Raw genomic sequence first — 12,017 nt, forward strand, 5'->3', positions numbered from 1 at the left:
GAAATGTATAATGCAGTTGGGATGGAGCAAAAGAGCATGACCATGGCAATTTATCTCTGGTAGATAAATGTTGGAGCAGGCCGGTATGTCATAAAGCATGATTTAATAACGTGGAAAAAATTCCTCGTGGTATTTTTCTTGTTTTCATTAATGCATTGCGTCTGCCTCTGAGCGATTCCCGGGGCACCCAGGGCCTATAGCTTTGAGGCATTACCTCTGACCCAGATAACGTCAAAACGTCTGAATGTATGGGATGTTGCCTTTAAAAAGAGCGTCCCTAATGCAATGTAAATGTAAACTGTGGCAAAAATTCCAGTGGAGCAAAAGAGGCCTCATATTTTCTAAAACCATATACATGTCAATAGGCCATTATTCTCTATGTTTAAATGTAATTGCAGCAATGTTTGGAACAGAGTTTGGAAATCATAAAATAGACCAAGTGCAGTTACCGAATCTTCCAAAAAAATTTATACAGTACCTCCCTCCCAGCCTTTCTCCCCCACCCCCCACCCCTTCTGAACAAAAGAAGAATAGAAAACTGGAGGGCCAAAAATGCAGCGGTGGGGAGGAAAAGAGTAAGCAATGATTAAAGGGAAGTTTACTCCAGTCTTTCCCAAACTGGGTCTCCCCATATTTTGGATGGCATCAGATTGAAGAAATCCAATTTAGTTCCATTTTTAATTTAAAAAACTGATTTAAAAAATGATTTCAGGGACTATGAAGCCTCCCTCTTTCTTTCTTTCTTTCTTTCTTTCTTTCTTTCTTTCTTTTTCTTTCTTTCTTTCTTTCTTTCTTTCTTTCTTTCTTTCTTTTCTTTTCTTTTCTTTTCTTTTCTTTTCTTTTCTTTTCTTTTCTTTTCTTTCTGTCTCACTAATTTTGTATGACAAATTATTTCCATATAATTAAGTTTATTCATTATTGTTTTCTCCAGTGGATTCTGTCTTCCATTTCCCAATTGCTTTTCAAGCAACTGTTTCTGATAAATCTGTGGCAGACATTATTTTGCAAGAATTTTTTCCTGCTCATGCGAATTGCGGCTGCAGATTATACACACACACACACACACACACACACACACACACACACACACACACACACACACATATTTGATACGTAATGCAGCCTTTATCTCTCATCCTGCTACTCTTTAAGGTATCATTATTTCATTGCGGTTGCCTCTTTCTACTTGGGAGAACTCCAAGAAACAGCTCCTATGATTGAAAACAATGCAGATTAATATTGCAGCAGTGTTGAGCTGTGGTATCCGTTTACTTCCTTTCTTTCACACCCCTCCCTCTTCCTCTTCTCCCCTTTTGCCCCATCTTTTCCAATCTACCACTTTCTACAAATAAATCCTCATGGTTCAGTTACTAATATGGGGAAACATATTAATAGAAAGGGAGATTTTTTGACAGTAACCAATTAAATAGCAGGCTCTGGACATAAACCCAATATAGAGAGCCTTTTTGAATAGTAACAGGATGGTGAGGGAACAGGGCCCACTTGGAGAGGCCAGAATTCAATAAACTAGTGCATAGCAACTAATCTGGCATTTCATCACAGCCTGCTGTTTCATAGACGGATTATTGTTTTACAGAAAGGTTTGGCACCCAATTGTATAGAGGGAGCAGCGGTGGCTGTGTGGTCTTATTTGATGTACACGGGCTCTCTTGGTTAGATGGAAGAAATGAGGCCATTTTATCCCGCTCTCAGAACCTTCATCTTTGTTCAACTTACATCCTGGCCTAAGCATTAATTCTAGGATTATCCAACTCCCAACAAATTAAAGTGCTTGTCACTAAAACCCTGAGGATAGGCAAAGCTATAAAATTAACTTTACTGTAACTTTGAAAGTTTATATACATGTGTCTTTGAGTGTGTGTGTGTGTGTGTGTGTGTGTGTGTGTGTGTGTGCATACAGACAAAATTAGTCTTCTCAAGACTTAGAGCCTATAGTAGTTGATTAGCCCCTGCAGTATGGAAAATTAAATTCTGTGGTTGAGACCCAGCGTGCTTGGCTGATTTAATAATGCTATGGCCATCATCCAACAGCTGACAACCGAGAACTTTCTGTTCTTTACTCCCTCGTGCAACACCTGAAAATCCCGGGGCGAATCAAATAGCAAATTAAATCTTTTTTTTTTTAAACCCTCACCTGCAGTGCCTGTATAAGAAACTAATTTTAATGCTTTTAGGCTGAAGTCATTGGGATACAAGCCCAAAATAAGAATGACAAAAGTAAGTTCCTAAAGCACCTTTCCAGGGTGTTTAACCCCCACCCCCGCAAAGTGATTCCTACTCTGAGGAGGCCAAGAAGTTCCATACAAGCAATAAATCTGACCGAATGTCAGAGAACAAACTTTCATGGGTTACTAGAGAACTATTCCTGCTAAAATGGCATATCATCTGCAGTGTTTTTAGTAGTTGAAGTATGTCTTTTTTTAAAACTATGTTGCATTATCTTTACATTACTATGTGCTCAGATAAGGTCCATCAGTCTGAGTTAAGCTGTTTTATTTCAAAAATATTCTCCTCTTCCTCCTCCCCTCTTATTTCTTCAAACAAGTAAAAATTGTTAGACTTGAGCTTAAACTAAGTGGCTGGAATGTGACCCACAATTTTTAAATCCCAAACTGTTTTTTTAAATATTCAGTTACAACTTATTTCTTTCCTTCCAGGGTACAACTATAATACCAGCTGAATTGTTATATTGAAATATAACAACAACAAAATATAAAAGTCCAAATATACGGGAGGTTACAAGTAAGGTATCAAAAAATAAAAATGTATTTCTACATACTTTATTGTACATGCAGATACAATGGTCACTGAAAAAGAAGAAAAAGCTTTAGCAGAGGGTGATGTTGAGGTGAAAAGGGATATATGCTGTTTTGAGGTGTGTTACAGTGTGGAAAATATTCACTCAACATTCTTGTGGCTTCCATAAGATATTTTTTTTAAATGCTTTACATCTAATCCAAAGGACCTTTCATAGTAAGAAAACTCTGACCTTGAGTCAGGAGCTATTTTATGTTCTTGAGAAAATACTGAATTACTTCCTAAGAAAAATACCTTGCTGTTTGGTCTATGGCATGGCAATTTTCCCTTTTTTTTTTCCCCCAAGGAAAGTCATGTTCTTGAATTTAAACAGGAACATTTTGTTCTGAGGCTTATATACTTCTTTGAAAAACGTTACATTTCTAGCTATGTGATAAACTATACTACTAATTGCTATGAAGTATGTTTTTAGGCTGCTTGGTACTAACAATGTTGGAGCATATTTTGATCCTTAAATATCACTAGGAACAGTGACCTTCTGAAATACTAAGCAAATATAATATTAACTCGCAATTCTCTGTATTAAATCTCCAGCTCATATAATTTTATTTTGGTGACTGGCAAAGACCAGAAAGGTGTGTTGAAGCATATTTTGCATTTGATTTCCCTAGTCAAAATGCTGAATCCTATATTTTCAATTCAGTACTGAATACTTTGGAATATAAAGGAAGTGCATCAGTAAAAGTGTGAAAGTTAAAAGAGAAATATTTTGCTACCCTTTCTGAATGAAGTGGGAATGAATGGCAATGTTACATTATTAGAATATTTGAAAGAAGGTAATGATATGGATCTCTGGACATGTGAAAGAAATCTGCACAGATTTCTAAAAAAAGAAATTTGTGAGATCTGCCAAAATTAGCTCTTCCAAGCACCACCACCCTCCAGCAACCTTGAATGGATTCTTCTTCTGTTTCTTTTCCAAAAGAAATTTGTTTCTAGAAATGTACCTGAAAAAGAATACACATGTCTTAAAATGACAGACAAAAAGAGGTAAATCAGACACATTTATCTTAAAACCTTTATAGCCAGACTAAGAAAACACCTTGAGGGAGATTTGTTTTAAAAGCACTTGGATAGGAATTTGTTAAAAATTGCATACGTTAGAAAGCTTTTTACGCAGAGTCTCCATATGTTAGGGAAAGAGGTAGCTTTTGTATAAATCTAGGGGGGAAAAGATAGATCAAACTATATTGGGTAGCACGTAATATTTCCTTCATATTTGCTCATATTGTTAATGGAGAATCCAGCTTGGGATTTGCAATAAAAACTTATTGGCCAACCTGTTCATTACTAAATTTAGCCTGATGATTAATTCTATCCTGTTGACATCATCATTGTGGTGAAACGGAATATTATAATTCCTTTCCTACGAAGGGGAAATGGGCACAAAAAGTGAGTGACATGAGTTTGAATCATAGGAACAGTTGAGGGAAAAGCCAAGGGCTTGAGTCCCATTTCCCCCCCACCCCACCCCCGGATCTCCATCCTGCGAGCTTGTAAAAAGGGCATGTCTTTCCATTTTAATCTTTAATTGGCCTCGGTGCTTGTATTATTTTTATAAGGGGGACATTTTTCACGGTTCTATTCAAGCATGTTATGGCCAAGTTAGATGGTGTCCTTTGAGTTTGTCCAGTCAGCTTTTCCTTCCTTAAGTTTAGACTTAATGGCAACACCAGTTTTCCTGCCAGTTGAATAGCTGAAGTTAGACGTACTCTCAGAGGTGTTTGTTAGTGCAGTCATTTCTCGAACTCTCAGACCTGCCAGTAATGCTGTTTTCACAAGGGTGATTTGCATTAATTTTGGAATGATGTCCAGTACGTGTCTGCAACTTAAAATGTGCTTGCTCTGAATGAAGTAGATGCTGAGCCTCTTAAGAATTCACCCATAATTAGATACACTCTGGCTCCTCTAAATGTTATCCAAAGTCTAACTATCTGATGCTTAAATTGAAAAAGCTCATTAACTTTAAATAATGCTACAGCAAGCAGAGAAAAACTCAATGGTAATAGTAGATTGGCTATGAAGTGTTTGTTGAGTCTAAGCCTATTAAACTGAAGTTGACTGCACATTTGTGCAGCTTTGGATTTTTTTCTTCTTTTTTGTAATGGACATTTATACCATGGTTTGGATTCTGCTAATTTATTGCATGTTGAATGCTAACTCTGTGTTTGGAAGTAGAGAGAATGAAATTAAATCCTGGCTTTGATAAGAAAGGGAGGTACCAAGCAGTGAGCAGAAATGCTTTCCCAGATGTTATTACTTTGGACTTTTTTAAAAAGTTGCATTTGCTGCTGGGAAGGATAGTCTGAATGGAGACATTATAACTTCTGTATTGTTAATAAAATATTATTACATTTTTAGATCACTTTTCTAGCAAGAATGCAATATATTATTACCTTAAACTTTCTATTGTTTGGACATTTAACATTTTTAATCACTAAACCTTATTTCCCAACTGAGATACACAATGGAAGATAAATGCCAGTATGTTGCTTTTATAATAAATTTACACATTAGTAAAAACATCATTAACCAAGAAGATATTTAGAAAAGGCTCTCCATTCTATCAAAGTTCAGTTACTAAATCTAGTTATATGCTAGATTTAGAACTAGATTTAGTTCTACACAAGTCCAAATTAGATGTGACAATACAAACATATAAATAGAAGCAAGCTAAGCTTGAAGAAGGAGGCTGGAGAAATTTAATTCCCTTCCTGTTATAGTCCTGATCAAAATCACTTCTCTAAACTATTGATAATAATAATGGTTTTTGTTGAAATACAAATGGTTGTTTTTAAGACTGGAAAAAGATAATTTTCATTCCAGGGATGAAAGACAAACTATTTTTTCCTTCCCGTTTCACATACGGAAGCTAATTGGATCCAACACTATCTTCCATCAGACCTAAAGCAACAAATTACATTGGGAAAACACTGAGAAGATAAATAGGAATAATAACTAAGAGTCTGCAACAGTCATCTTTTGCAGTGCTAGTACTCCCAAAGTAATCAATGCATTCTTTACTTCATTTATTTATTAAATGTGTATATTGTCTGTATTCACAAGTTTAAAAAAAACATTTAAAATTACAACTACGTGAGAATGAACAAGAATAAAATATGGCAAACAGGCAGGAACAAAAAAGAGAGAGACTTGTCCATTACTTCTGTGTCACTTTTCTACATCAAAAACAAGCAGTTGTCTGACTCTAACAGCAGAAGCTAACTCAAGCAAAATAGTGGCTGCTGGTGTAAATTTAGAAGAAGCAATTCCTGAAGGTTAATGTTTGTAAACCAGAAATGAGATAATAGTACCCAGATGCTACCAGTAGAGTGGAATTGTTAGCTAGGGAATATAACTTAGAATCAAATAGCAATAGCACTTAGGCTTATATACCACCCCATAGTGCTTTACAGCACTCTCTGGGTGGTTCACAATGTCAGCATATTGCCCCCAACAGCCTGGGTCCTCATTTTACCATCCTTGGAAGGAAAGAAGGCTGCATCAATCTTGAATCCTGTCAGGATTGAACTCCAGGCTGTGGGCAGAGTTTGCCTGCAATACTGCATTTTAACCACTGCACCAGTACTATATATACAATCCTCTCTACAGCCTACATATCAGTGTTTCAAATTGAAGGTGAGTGGACTTCAACTCCCAGAATTCTCAGCAATAGCTATGCTGGCTGTGGAATTCTGGGAATTGAAGTCCATATACCTGGAAATTGCCAAGGTTGGGAAACCATGCTATATGTTGTTATGTAAGTTGTTGTCAGTGGCCAGTTACAGCAGTAAAAGTCAGCCTTTTCTCACCAGATCCTTTTTTTGACTACGCCATGAAAGGATACACTCTGAATGGCAATCACTGTGACAAGAATACACATTTTCTGAACAATTCCTCTGCCTCCAGTAAAAGGAAATAGCAGGAATTGCCTCGTGGAAAGAAGAGATTAAGATAAATTGTTGTGGGAAAACACGAATTAAGTAATAACAGTTTATGCAGTGATGCCTACCACTTACTCTCCTCTCCGAAACAAGATAGAGCGAGTGCTTATAATACGTTACCTCTTGTTGGCATTTTCAGTGCATCTTCTTCATGTCTTTGAACTGTCAACAAGAGCTCATCTTTAAAAAAAAAAGGCAAAGTATTGTATGTGATCAATTCTACCTGGAAGACTTACTTATGGAGAGGTCTTTTATATTTCCGCCATTTTTTTTCCAGTTGAGGCCCAAATGATGAAGCAAGAGGGTGTAATATCGCTGCAGCTTGGAGGGAATCATTCATCTAACAGTTTTGCCTGGAGGAAAAAGCCGTCACTAATAGGGCCAAGCATCATCCCGCCCTTAGCATAACATGTGCTGAAAACGTAATGCAAGCAAAGATGGACAGAATCCCGCAGAAAATGCTGACTTTGGAGAAAGCTTCTGATAGACAGAGAAGCAATTTTTTTGACTAGTTACTAATTAGCTCTCTGAAACGACATGGCCCTTTTCAGAGAAATCTTTCCATCTAAATTGCTCCAAGCATTGCGTGAGATGGATTTACTTATATAAATAGTCAAACTGGTTTTGGGGGTTTTCTTTTTAATGTACGTTTATTAATATATGTTCACTTCAATGGAAGAGGTTTTATGCTTTCTAAAATAGCTCCAGGGAATTATTTTTGACAGGACAGAGGAGATTTATATTCACAAAGAATGTTTGTTTTTCCTAAATTTAAATGATCCCTTTGAACACATTCAAGCATAGGTGCCATTAAAGACCCATTTCAAAGTTTGCCTCAGTGACTATATAGACAGGAAGGACAAAAAAAAATTCCTGCTGATTGTTACCCCATGAGTAGCCTCCGGACAATATCTGAATGATGCTACGTTAGTGTATATATAATGAGCTGGGATAGACAGGATGGTAACTGTGATTCCAAGTGTGTCCATAGAGAACTTTCTTGGCTTCTTTTAGAACTTTTCTTTGGCTACTTAAAAATTTAGCTGATATATCTTAAAGCAAAATCTCCTCCTTCAGGATCTTTATTTACAATATAAAAGCATTCTAAGAAGGTAATGGTGCTATATGTTGCAATCTGGGTTTTTGTTTTAAAAATTGGACACCTGCCCAGAATAAGATTGGTTAGGATGATAGAGGTACAATCATAATAGCTAGTTCGTTCATTTTCTTTGTGGTAAATGGCACTTTACGACAAAGCCTAGGACAGGAAATTCCAACTTTGTTTAACTAGGCCCAATAGATGCTTCTCTGGCTATTGGTCTTGTCTGTTCAAGGGTTTCACAAATACTGTACAACTAGAGTGTGTAAATGCATGTTTGATTGGTTAGTAACAGTGTATATAAGTAAACCAGCTTTCCTTATGAGAAAAGCCTGAAGTAATAATTACTCTTTGACCCTTTGGCCTCATCTTAAACACAGTGGGTTGCTTAAAACACATTGAATCACAATTCTAAATAGTAATTTTTTAAAAAATAACATTTTTATAGCAGCTTCAGATACCATATTTATAATTTATTGCATGGAATTACAAGAGTAAATAAGTTTTTTGTGGTTGTGTGCTAGAAATGGTCACAACAGTACTACATTTCTGTAGGTATTGTTTTATTGGCTTTATAATAATATGGAACAAACTTGGAGGCAAGTACGGGGTGATTTGAAGCCAGAGGCCATCAACTTATGAAGTGTCTTGAATTTTGTTTTCTTGAGGTCAATTGCTAAAGGTTGAATTGTAGCTTTTTGTCATTTAGCGCATTTTTATATTTCAGGAAGCATATAACGGAAGTTATATATTTAATTGCATGAGATCCAATCCAATTACACAATTATGTTGTGATTATAACCCTTTTGTAATTCTGCTCATAAATGCTTAAATTAATCTTTTTGAAACCTTCTGAATGTAAAATCTTGGTTTTAGGTGCAAACAAGGTATCTTTTTTGGGGGGAAAGGAATCAATAAAATGGTATGGCCAGACAATGGAGAACTGTCTGAAGATGAGAATTACAGAAAGATCCATTCACCTCTGATAGAAAACAGCCACATTGGTAAATTAGGTGGCAAAATGTAGCGCCCAGCCATAGGTATTTCAATTCAGTTGATTGTGGGATCTTTGGATAATTGCAGAATTATTTATGAAATTTGTGAGTATCTTAAGAAGCTCCTTTTCTGCACTTTTGAAACCAGCTAAAATATATTAGAAAAAATGTAGAATAAGCTAGAAAAATAAATCTGACACATTCATTATTTTGATAAGTCACTATAGATGATTCTGAAAAAGGAAGAGAATCACGAGAGAAAAATGCACAATGTTCCTTCCACGACATTTTGCAAGAAAAAATAGCTCTCTGTGTCTGGGGTGTCAAACAACTTTTTTGATCAGAAACTGCTGTTAGTTACCCATATTAAAAAAGGAAGGAGGGGTGGACAGTTAAAAAAACATGGGAGAGATGTAAAGTTTAGAGCCTTTAGCCTTTCAAACTTGGCAACTTTAAGATTTGTGGATTTCAACTCCCAGAATTCCATGGCTATCATGATGGCTAGGAAATTCTGGGAGCTGAAGTTCACACAACTGAAAGTTGCCAAATATGAAAAAACAGTGGTGAGAGTGTTGGTTTGCACATTTTCTGATAAATCATTGTTACAGGTTACCTGGCCACTTATCATGAGCCATGATGTGTTAGGAATGCAGCACTGCATTTTGTAGTTTTCCTTACTCTTTCTTGATGAGGATTATTGGTGAACGTATAAACATCTGAATTTCTAAGATAAAAGTTAAAGCATTTCCCCAAGTGGTATGATCCTGTATATATTTGCTCAGCAGTAAGACTCATTCCAATCAAACTGATTGAAACTGGAGGTTTAATAATCTTCCTAGGAAATAGATTAAACAATTAGACAAAAATATTCTACTCTCTTACCATCTAGATTTATGTAGCATAGCATAAATAATGCTGTCATTTATCCATATTTTTCAGTATATGAGAGCTTGTTTATATTTTAACTTTTCTTTCGATTCATGCTTGGCAGCCATTTCAAAATCCTGGCAATGATTTTTTTTCTTTTTGTTTATACCATTTTTCCTCTCTCATGGAACTTGGTTGTGTTCCTTTACTTTGTAAATGTCGATATTGTTTAGTTTGTCTATTTTCAACTTTTGTAAAATTTAATTTCGTAGTATTTGTTATTTAGCATACTTTGCTTCACCATCTGTGACTCATTCAAATTTTATTTCTCGTATTTTTCCTCTGTAACAGATTATTAGATGATGCTTATGGACAGATTTTATATCAATATGTTATCAATCATTCATGCAGCAGTTTCTAAAAGATTGGAAGGCTTCATCAAAGTGATGAAAGCAGCTTTATGTCATTATGATGCAAGTCCTTCCCTTTTGTTAACGTACGCAGTATCAATCCATATATGAAAAGGGCACAGTATGCAACATGAAAATATTGTTTTCATTGTTAGTCTTCTCATGAACACCTCTGCATTCATGTGTCATTTGTGAATTCTGAAAATAGATTCTGAAATATGCACAGAACTTTATAATAAGGCAATGCACACTGTTATGTTAGGATATTGTTATGTTATTGTTATGACACAATTGTGTGGTGTGTTTGTGTGATAGGTTCCTGGGATCCAGGTATGTATTTGATGCACATGAAATAGGGGGAAGCCATTTTCAAAGAAATCAATCTGGTGATGTTTGTAGATTATGTAGACTATGGCTACACTCATTTCTTAATGTAATTTTCAAAAAAATTATAATCCTGGAACAATTGGACAATTAAGACTTAGACTACCATCAATGGTTCTCTTCAGTCACAGGAGATGACCACACAGAGGTGGGCTGCACATACTTTAACAACCGGTTAGCCGAAAATGTGAGCATGCGCACGTACGCCATCTCAACATCTAAATGGTTTATTGTGTATTTCTTCTTAGCTGCCTACACTAATGCTGCCCTTAATGTAGTAGCCTTCAGACTAGGTGCAAACACCTCATCATAGTCGTTGGCTGACTGATCGAACCTTTGTGCTACTAACCTGGCTTTATGGGTAACAGTCCCATCCATACCTGTCTTAATTTTATAAATCCACTTACACCCTATGGCACACTTACCTGGTGGTAACCTGACATTTTCAGGTTACCTCCAACCTTTGTAAGGATTTCAGTTCCTTATCTATTGCTTCCTGCTGAGCAGCCTGAACCTTAGCAGGATACAGTTTCAGTTCATTATAGTTAGTAGGAACTATATTTACTTGGCATGCGATACTAGCCTGATATCTATCTGGTGGTTGTGTTACACGAGTTGAACGTCTAGGCAACTCAGGGCTTACTGGTGGACTCTCATGTTCCACCTGCTTCTGTTCTTCTACCTCCTTCTGTGCCTGTTCTTCCTTTTTAATGGCTATTGATGGTTTAACTATCTCATTGTTAGGGACTACTTGGGTGTCGATAACAACATCATTGTTGGATTCCTGTTCTAGTTTATGACACCCAATGTGCTCAAAAAATTTAGCACCAGCGCTACAGTAAACATTAGCTGTGCCTGGAGTCTAGAATCTAAACGATTTATGTTTGGCCTCATAACCTATGAAAAATAATTTCCTAGCTCTATGTTGCTCTTAGTTGTCTTACTTGTGAGGAAATATGCACCCATGCTAGAGCTCCAAATGTGTGTAGATAACTTAAATTTGGTTTTCTGCCATGCCAACGAGTGAATGGCAATTCACCAGTTGTTGTGTTCACCACATTATTTAAAACATGGTTGGTACACATTATGGCTTCACCCCACAGTGTTTCAGGCAAATCTGAATCAGATAACATAGTGCGAGCCATGGCTTGTAATGTTTGCCCCCTTCGTTCTATAAACGAGTTATGTTGTGGCCTGTAAGGGGCAGAATGCTTATGCTCGACACCAGCCAATTTCAACATCGTTTGGAATCTAGTGTTAATAAACTCAGTCCCGTTATCTGTAACTAAGGTAATTACCCTATGTCTCATTTTCCTTTCAGCAAATCTTAGCCAGTTAAAGAAATGTTGGAACGTTTCTGTTTTGTTTTTCATTAGATAGCAGAAACCGTACCATGAGTAATGGTCCATTATACTCAAAACATAGCAGGCACCTCCCAAACTGGGTGTCTTAGGACCAATTATGTCAGCAAAAACAACTT

This window comes from Notechis scutatus, chromosome 2 (assembly GCF_049901735.1).
Source record: "Notechis scutatus isolate UNSWTSFEM ecotype Mainland chromosome 2, rNotScu1.2, whole genome shotgun sequence".
NCBI classification, from domain to species: Eukaryota; Metazoa; Chordata; class Lepidosauria; order Squamata; family Elapidae; genus Notechis; species Notechis scutatus.